This window comes from Scylla paramamosain, chromosome 3, assembly GCF_035594125.1.
Source record: "Scylla paramamosain isolate STU-SP2022 chromosome 3, ASM3559412v1, whole genome shotgun sequence".
NCBI classification, from domain to species: domain Eukaryota; kingdom Metazoa; phylum Arthropoda; class Malacostraca; order Decapoda; family Portunidae; genus Scylla; species Scylla paramamosain.
Window position 1 is genome coordinate 14,345,001 of NC_087153.1, and position 10,000 is coordinate 14,355,000.

At 43.1% G+C, this 10,000-nt stretch overlaps 1 protein-coding gene across 2 annotated transcripts in view; it reads right to left on the bottom strand.

The window, feature by feature from the left end:
* LOC135091076 (G-protein coupled receptor GRL101-like) overlaps positions 1–10,000 on the bottom strand; it is a 214,069-nt gene that overhangs the window by 29,044 nt on the left and 175,025 nt on the right. For both annotated transcript variants that reach the window (XM_063988443.1, XM_063988452.1), the window contains exons 5-6: positions 8,210–8,467; positions 1,394–1,499 (exon numbers count right to left, since the gene is read on the bottom strand). The gene's annotated coding sequence lies outside the window, so the exon portion shown is untranslated. The remainder of the gene's footprint in view (positions 1–1,393; positions 1,500–8,209; positions 8,468–10,000) is intronic.

The window sequence follows — 10,000 nt, forward strand, 5'->3', positions numbered from 1 at the left end:
ATATATATATATATATATATATATATAAACGTGTGATTGTAAGAGCCAGGGACGCCTTCAACTCAGGTACTGTTAACACATTATCAAGTTTAGCTCTCTGTTCAGAGTTTGACTCCTCCACGTTCAAGTCAATGTTGGTGTGGCAGAAGTTATTGTGTTCAATCGTGAGTGCACACGACTTCCATGAGAGACAGCAGAGGGACGAGGATGCATTGAAGACCAGGAATGGAAGCCCTTGCGAGATGCCAGGGAGGAGAGCCATTGTATCGGGAGGGGAATCTCAGAAACACTATCCGTATCTCTCCAACTTTTTCTATCCTTTGAAATTTAGATGGGAGTGGCGGAGAGAGTGACTGGGTTTGTCCGATTGCTGCTCAATGGCCCGTGATCTTGGCTGCTGCTGAGGGAGTAGTGTGTGAGAGGCGCAGGGAAAAGCGACCAGTTAGTCTCTTGGCTTGTGTTGTGCCCCGATGAAACACCAGTAGAGGTCATAGAAAAGCTAATCATACCAAATTTGTAGTAATTTTTTGGTTACATCACATGAGTTTCTGTATCTTGTGCTTCCGAGAGCATGCGTGTTTGAAGAAAGATCACTGATAAAAAATTATTCGATTCCTTGCACGGGTACACAAAAAGTATCGTGTATTTCAGTATCGAGACACTATCTGGTGCTACATTGTCTAAAACTTGCATTTTTTATGAATTTTATTTATTTATTTATTTATTTTTTTTTTTTTTGAGGGAACGGTAACAAGCTGTATGTAGTTATTTTCGCTTGGCCAGTCTCCTTCACGCGAAAACTAAATAAATAAATAGATAACATAAAAAAACTCTCTCTCTCTCTCTCATCTCTCTCTCTCTCTCTCTCTCTCTCTCTCTCTCTCTCTCTCTCTCTCACCATCCCAAGTTCGAAATTCCAGCTATTAGGGCAGGCAGCAAGTTGGTAGGTTAGACTAATAGGATGCTCACCCTTATTAATCAAAACTTGCCCAGTGAGAAATCTTGTACTGAGTAGGTAATGGTTCACGCTGAATCCACTCCCTTCTAACATTCAGTGCAGCTCTGAACTACTGATATTACTACTAATACCACTACTACCACAACTTACTAGTTCAATTCCCATTACATACTTCTACAGCCACCACCATCACCACCACCACCACTACTGCTACTACTACTACTACTACTACTACTACTACTACTACAATTACTACTACTACTACTACTACTACTACCACCACCACTACAGCTACCAAAACAAACCACGCAACTACTACGTACAATCAAAGTGTATAACCAAATCAACAAAACGAAACGTGAGACCGCAAAAAGCCAGAGCAGCGGGAAGGTCAGACTGGTGTAGCAACAAAAGAACCACAGACTCGGTACTCACGGCAATCCTGCTCGTCCTCGCCATGGACACAGTGTTTTCACCTTATCGCAGCGTTGGGAACATTTGATGCACAGGTCACCACAGTGGAATTCGTCCTCCTTGCAGCCTGTGGAAGGAAGAGAGATGATAGATAATGCAAGAGCTAACCAGTATTCTCAGTCATTCATCCCTTTTTCTGGTAAACTCCTGAACTCCCTACATGCTTCTATATTTCCTCCTTCCAATGACTTGAACTCTTTCAAGAGAAAGGTTTCAGGGCATTTATTCTCCAATTTCGATGACATTTTTTACCTTTCTTTGGGACTGGTACCTGGGTAGGCCATTTTTCGTGTTCTTTTTGTTGCCCTTGGCCAATGCCTCTCTCTCATAAAAAAATGAAAGAAAAAAAAGGACGGATGGATATAGGTAGGTTAAATTTTACGAAGGGACTAAAACGTGTAGGTTTGCTGGCTTCCTGCACTGTAACTTCCTATTATTTTTCTTATGGTGTTATGTTCTGATGGTGGTTATGGGAAGTTGGTGGGAAGAGGGACAGGTGGTGGTGGTGGTGATGGCGGTGGTGATGGGGCGTGGCAGCTGTAGGGGAAGAGTGAATGGAATGTGGAGGTGGTACTGGGTAGTTTCTTTGGGAAAAAATGTGATAATGATGATGGGAAGTTTTGAGGGGAAAGGAGAGGGGAGATTTCTTTTTTTTTTTTTTCTCCACTTCAAAGTTTCCGTGGCGGTGTGGAGTGTTGCGTAATGGTCTCCCCTGCCACGCTATTCTCGGAGATGAGGGAGATGATACACGCTGCCTCAGGCTCCAGGACGAGGCTCAGCTGCCTGGCGTCCCCTCTGGAGGAATGCATTCTTGTAACCTGGGAGTTATGGCAGTGAGTCTTAATGCGGCGCGGCTCTTACCTCGCGCTTTACTGATCCTCTCAGCCTGAGTGTTCACGTGTGGTTAATCTCCTCCACTTTCGTAACAACTTCGAACATATAATAATTTTTTTTTTAGCTTCAGTTGGCTAATGTTGAGTCTCCTACTGTACTATTTTAAGAGGTTAGATAAGGTCCTCTTATATGAAAAAATCCAACGGTATTGATCTATATTTTTATATAGTTGGTGAATGTTGTCTCCTATTGTAATATCTTAAGAAGCTGCGTCTCTTTTATCAATAGAAATTCCTCGGTATCTGTTTTTTTTCTCGAAATCTCGCTAATAAAAATAAAAAGCATGTATATTGCATACTGTAAATACTTGCTATTAGATGAAACTAATATCCTCGATAAACATTTATTTAATTAAGCAAATATATCTACAAACACAAACTCTGCTATAATTTTTCAGCTCTGGTAAGTTCCCACCAATTTCAGGCTCTCGTGCCTGCATGTCAACGAACCAGGAGGGTACGCTGCCGCCCGCCTACTCCCGTCTGAGGCTCCTCCACTCCCGCACAAACCCGTTTCTTTCCGCACCACTCCCGCACTAACCGCCTTTCTTCCCACACCACTCCCGCACAAACCCCTTTCTTCTCGCACCACTCCCGCACAAACCCCTTTCTTCCCGCACCATTCCAGCACAAACTCCTTTCTTTCCGTACCATTCTCGCACAAACCCGTTTCTTGCTACACCACTCCCGCACAAACCCCGTTTTTTCCCGCCGGCGGGTCCCTCACTCTGACCGCGGGATGAGCTTCCTTCGCCCACACGATCGCTAACTTGGAAAGTTGTTAATTTCTTAGATTGCCAAGTCGTCGTTAAAACACAAAGCAAAGGAGGAAAACGAGGGAAAAAATATTAGTGTTCATTTCGAGTGTGAATTAGAATCAGAATACTTTTTTTAAGACAAGAAAGTCATAACCAGAATACTTGACGAGTTTTTCTCATTATGGTCCGTCAACGAATTCAATGAAGTGGGGAAGAAGAAGAAGCGAGGAGGAGATCTGGGATAGAAGCTTGGGGGTGTGACGGGGAGGTGGTGGAGGTAAAGGACATCTTGAAGGGGGAAAAAAGGCCACGGATGGGGACACAGGCAGCAGGTGCGCGCCATAACAGACCACGGAGAATTGGTTAGGAGTACTTCGAGTGGCTATAAGCAGAATGAAAGTGGCCGGAACAACAATGAAAGCTGGAGGTTGGAGGCTGCCGCGGAAGTGGGCGAAGTTCTTTCAAAGACCACTAGTGAGGTTAGCCGACGAGAAGGAAGGGGACACTGGAAGGCTAATGACAGGATAAGAGTATGGAGCGGGGGTGAAAGGAGACAACCAACGAAAAAAAGAAAGACAGGACAGAAAGAACGAAGAAATGAAGGAAGGAGAGGAAGAAGGAAAAAAAGGATAGAAAAAAATGAATGAAATAAAGAAAACGACAAAAAAAAAACGAAAGAAATAAAGAAAAGGGCACAAAGAACAAAAGAAAAAAAAAGAAAGAAGGACAGAAAAATAAAAGATAGCTCCCTTCCGATGAACAGAAAAAAAAATATTTGAAAGGATATTGATTAAACTGAAGACGAATTCCACATTTTAAGGGAAAAACCAACTTTGCTTTACCTACAATTTTGACTTGCGTTCCTCTTCCTCTACGACGAGTCAGTGATCGTTTACATGAGCTGGGAAGAGTTGCAATGTCTTTTCTATTAGGCCAGTTGTGTCCTTTGTGTGAACGTAGCAAACTGGTTCTAGTGATACAATTTGTATAACACACACACACACACACACACACACACACACACACACACACACACACACACACACACACACAGAGAGAGAGAGAGAGAGAGAGAGAGAGAGAGAGAGAGAGAGAGAGAGAGAGAGAGAGAGAGAGAGAGAGAGAGAGAGAGAGAGAGAGAGAGAGAGAGAGAGAGAGAGAGAGAGAGAGAGAGAGAGAGAGAGAGAGAGAGAGAGAGAGAGAGCTAAATAATTAAATATGAACAGGAAGTGAGCAAAGGAGAAAGAGGGAAGATAAAAATAAAGAGGAGGGTGTGTGTGTGTGTGTGTGTGTGTGTGTGTGTGTGTGTGTGTGTGTGTGTGTGTGTGTGTGTGTGTGTGTGTGTGTGTGTGTGTGTGTGTGTGTGTGTGTGTGTGTGTGTGTGTGTGTGTGTGTGTGTGTGTGTGTGTGTGACCTACTATCCATTTCAGACAATATGAGGCATTGTTTGTGGCAAATAAATATCTTCTAAACAAACAGTTGGGTCAATATTACATTTTGGCACAATTTGTTTGACACCGTTCCCTAATTTATGACACCACAGTGCACTGCCATGCGTGTTTCATTAAGGAGTTTACTCTTGGCTTTCAGGGGCAAGTTAAAAAGAGCTTAGTAGACATTCGGACAGGGAAGGTTTTGAGTGACGTAGTTATGACGTGTATCACTCAACCAACTCGCCCTCCACTCCCTTCTTCCCCTCTCTCCACTCCCGTCTCCCCTCTCTCCTCTCCCGTCTCCCTCCTTGCCTTCCTCTTACCTCATATCCTCATAGGGACTGAACTGGACAGTAATTTCCTACTGAGAGTGTTACCCGCCTCGTGTGTTACCCGATCAGACCACAGGACGCTTCTAGTAGGGCATAAGAGCCACTCAGCTTCGGCAGGAGAAGAACGGCAGGGCTCGGCAGTAATGGGTAGCGGCTGCTGGGAATCTTCTTATTGCAAAGACTAGCGTTTTTGTTTTGTTTTGTATTTTTTTTTCGAGTATTTTGATCATCACTGGTTGTAAACATTTGCTGCATCACATATTTAAAAAAAAAATATTATTATTATTTTTTAGGTGCGTGAAGTACGTTCTACGTTCATTCAATTCCCGCTTCCACTAAATTCGTGGCCCAGTGAGTAATTTTCGGACATCATCTTCCCCCACGCCCCCCCACAAAAAAAAAAAAAAAAAAAAAAAAAAAAATTGACGAAACTTACGAAACGGTGAGCAACGCTGGTCCTTGTATGTGTGGAGTGTGTGTGTGTGTGTGTGTGTGTGTGTGTGTGTGTGTGTGTGTGTGTGTGTGTGTGTGTGTGTGTGTGTGTGTGTGTGTGTGTGTGTGTGTGTGTGTGTGTGTGTGTGGAAGGGGAAGCCGCAAGTATCCTGAAGAGAAACTTATTAAACAGTGATAAAGCATACATACATACAACACAACATCACTTCCAGGCTGGCTGTGTCCTTGCCTTATATGTATACTCGCATATACTGAAGATATCGACCAGAGAGAGAGAGAGAGAGAGAGAGAGAGAGAGAGAGAGAGAGAGAGAGAGAGAGAGAGAGAGAGAGAGAGAGAGAGAGAGAGAGAGAGAGAGAGAGAGAGAGATCTGTGCCATTACCCCAATTCAAACATCATCATTCTCAACTTAGTCACCTCAACCCCTCACCATTCTTCCTGCCACGGCTGCTCCCTCACCTCACCTCTCTCAGCCCAGTCTTTTGGAAACATAGAGGCTTCAAAACTGCTTCTTCTTGACAAATTCATCTTGAGCTTCCTTTATTCTCTTATGCTCTAATATTCTTCTGTTCTTTGGTCTAATAGGGTACAATAACTCTCGGCAAGAAGTTAATTTTATACCAGTCCTAATTTCTCTTTCAAGAAGCGCAGGTTTATGTATGCATGTATTTACTTACATGTATAGTCTGGTAAATGGGTGATAGATCAATTCATACATATTCACACACACATATATGCATACACACATCTGTATAACAGGAACGCTCTGTCTATTTGTCTGTCTGTCTACATGTTTGGCTGTCTCACATTTCTTCAGAAGTTTGTTTTTATCTTTATGACTCAACGAATACACAACCTATCCGTACATACGTACGTACATACATACATATAAACAAAACTGAGATACGGTGTGCTGGCAAGTGAGCAATGAATGAATAAGTAAACAAATATATGAAACAATGACGTAGAAAAATAAATATAGACAGACAAAATGAAACATACACGCTGCCAACAAACAAACAAACACAAATGACTGCCGAGTTACATAATTCCTCAGGTCACAAGTTAAAGTGAATCTTGAGTGTCATTTTGTCTCCCCCCATTAGTTATAATACCACCTCTCCTAACTGCACGCTTCCTTCCTTCATCGCGGCCTCGTTATGCAAGACTCTCTACTCTCACTCTTATTCTATTCATCCCACTATAGCAAGAGTTAATCAGTATCTTCTTTCTTGCATCTCTTTCGCTGGTTAAATCTTAAACGTTCTGCCTGTTTGTCTCCCTCCTTTCAGCGTTGCCAGGTTGGTCACTTATGAAGGCTTTATGCTCTACTTTGCATTCTCTTAGGGCAGATGAGATAAAAATTGCATTCCTCATGTAAAAAGACATCAAGTAACTTATATTAACAGAGAACACATCAACACGTAACAACAAAGGTGAAATTTTTACTTTTCGTAGCTTCGTTAAATAAATATCTGACAACCCTGTCTCCTTCCCACGAGTTTAACTATTTCAGGAAAGGAGCATCGAGACACCTAACAGTTCGAAACTCTTTTACATTTTTTTTTTTTTTTAGAAGCCGGGATTAGTTTTTTTTTCTTCTCCATCATACAATAGAATAAATGCTTCTCCCTCTTTTTCCCCAAGCGACACTGCTGAGATTGCTCCATCCCTCTTCCATTACTCCTGCTACGATCATTCCTGTAAACCTTGATGAACCTCCTTTCTCATGTGCCCTCGCGCGTGTTGTAAAGGAGACGGAATAATAAAATTGTTCCTTGTGTCTTTCACTGCAAGTTCTCTTTTCCGGAAACTGTTATTTTTATCAGTCACTCAGGTGACGTGCTGTGCTCCAATCCATCACGTTAATCTGTAGCTACTACGAATATAACGCCTATCTTCTCCGTCCCGATCCCTCCAGTCTATAGCTTCCTCGCTGGCACATCAATTAAGGCGATGAAGTACCGCTATGTCACAGAAAAAGACTACTGATGCTAATCATGACATTACTGGTGTATCACTGGATGAGCCGAGGATTCAATCGCTTCTTCTGGCCTGAGTAAATGCTAGTAGGTGCGAGTAGCTCTCGTTCAGTCACCCTTCCTTTGACGGAGATTAATTGCAGTTTTCTCTAGTACGTATTTGAAGTTCCCCGGATCAGCGAGCACAGTCACGGCTTCCCTGTTGCAAGACGCCGTGACCCGAAGGATGCCGCCGTATTTTTATTCGTTTGGTATTGTGTATTACATTGCTTTTACACGGTAGCCATGAAGGCCTCCCGCAGCGAAGATGTGTGTTTGTAGTGATGTGATGGAAATATTTAAGTGGTATAAGGGACCTAACCTGGATGATGTTGACAAAATCCTCACGACAAGCATTACAAGTAACAGGTCCAGGCTTGATGAAGTTAGATTTCAGAGAGAGAGAGAGAGAGAGAGAGAGAGAGAGAGAGAGAGAGAGAGAGAGAGAGAGAGAGAGAGAGAGAGAGAGAGAGAGAGAGAGAGAGAGAGAGAGAGAGAGAGAGAGAGAGAGAGAGAGAGAGAGTATTGATTCACAAGTAATAGATGTGGTAGATGACTGGAATAGACTCAGTACTCTTTTACTACTGCTACTAAGGAGCGAAAGACTACAATAACATTGAAGAGTAGAATGAAAAGGGAAGAAGAAAGAAATTGCGGGTAAGGGAAGCGAAGGTGAAAACAAAAGCTACGCTTTCTGGTAATCGTCACTAGAAGGCAAGGAAATAAATAACATATTGAGTCCTTAAGTCATCCAGAACCAGAAGAGTTTTCACTCTGTGTTTGCTCTTTTAAACAAGTCACAGTGTTATTGACAGCCATCACTGAGATAACCAGTCTACAGTTCCACATCACAGCTACAAGGTACAGCACAGCGAGTCTCCACTCACCACAGAATCTAGGGGACTCGTCGGATCCATCTTCGCATTCCGTAGTACTGGAGCACGTGGCATTGCGGGGAATGCAGTTCTTGCGGTCCCTACACAGCCATTGGTCAGGCGGACAGGGATCTTTTTCATCTGGCCACCACTCGAGGGGCTCCACTGTTTGCTTGTCAACCATCACCTCGGAGCCACAGACCATACTAGATGAAGCAACAGCGTCGCATGGCTGCCAGTAGACGTCCACGAGGCACAACAGCAGCACACCTGTGGAAGGGAGGCAGCAAGTACACATTCTGGCCTCAGGAAGACTGTGTGTGCTAATGTTTTATATATATATATATATATATATATATATATATATATATATATATATATATATATATATATATATATATATATATATATATATATATAAGTGCAAGAGAAAAGTATTAGGTGGATAGATTGAAAAGGCGGGGGATAGTATTTGCAAATATGAATGCCACCACCTGGATGGTCTATCATAATAACGAAACAACACAAGTAATTATTTAGAAGGACAATCATCGAGGAACATGATCATCCGGTATCAAGAAAGGCCACTGAGCCAATCACTCCAAAACCTTATGAAAAATGACGAAAAGATAATACCACTAATCAACACACACACACTTGAATACAAATTAAAACGTATCTGCCTGCACACAGATGAAAATGACATGACACGCCCGAGTGAGTGCATAACATGATGAGGACTTATGGATGAACATGTGTGTGTGTGAGAGTGTGTGTGTGTGTGTGAGTGTGTGTGTGCGCGCGTGTATATGTGTGTCAAGCAGGAGGAGGTTGGGTGAAATCAAGCAATCAAGACGGCTTCATGGTTGTATATTAGTGGTACATTTGGTATATTAGGTGATTGCCAGGGGCAGAGTGAGCTCAGCGGGCAGCCGTAGTAATGAGGTAAACTTTGAATGGATTCGAGTTACACGGCCGAAGCAGCTTCATTAAATTCGAGCTAGTGGTCAGAAACAATTTCATTACAAGGGGAAACATCTGATGAACCAAATCCGAAGCCAATTCTAGCACGGAACATGTCCTAACTACTACTGTCACCACAAACACACCGATGCCAAGATACTGTTAGGGAAAACCGGCCTTAAGACTTCGTAGATTGAGTCAAGGTACACTGAGTGAAGACTAGCACGATCGATCCATGAGTACTCCCTAGCTTTAATACACCGCTCTCTATCCTTCATTACTCCACAAACCAGAGAATCCACCAAGGTGAGTGTCGTCTTCGGAAAGAGGATGAGGAGAGGAAAACCAAGAACAAAAAATAACATGTAGCGGGGCACCTGTGTTTGAATGGTACCATGCAGTGTTTGTGTGGCATCAGCGTCCTCTGTTGGTGCCATGCTAGCGGCACATGTTCAAATCACGTCAGCGCCATGCATGTGTCCTGTGAGACTCTGGACAACAAGCACATGGCAGCAACCACTGACTCTTCCATCCCTAAACGCCGCTGGACAAACGACCGTGTTCAGAAACGCTTTGCTCTCTCACCACAACTATTTTCAAAGGTTACAGAGATGATTAGCTGGGTTCTTAAGTGTTTTCCCTGTTAATACTGTATGCATCTTGTTAAAACACTCTTAAAAATCCGTGTCACTTCAACTAGAGTCTTTTGAATGTTGTGGAGGTGCGGCCAGAAGTGTTTCAGAATATGACCCAAGGTCGCTGCGGCGGCTGTGGTGCCGGACAGGAAACATTCGCACCAGTCACCGCCACTGATGCACTCAGGCCGCCAATTCGAGAGTG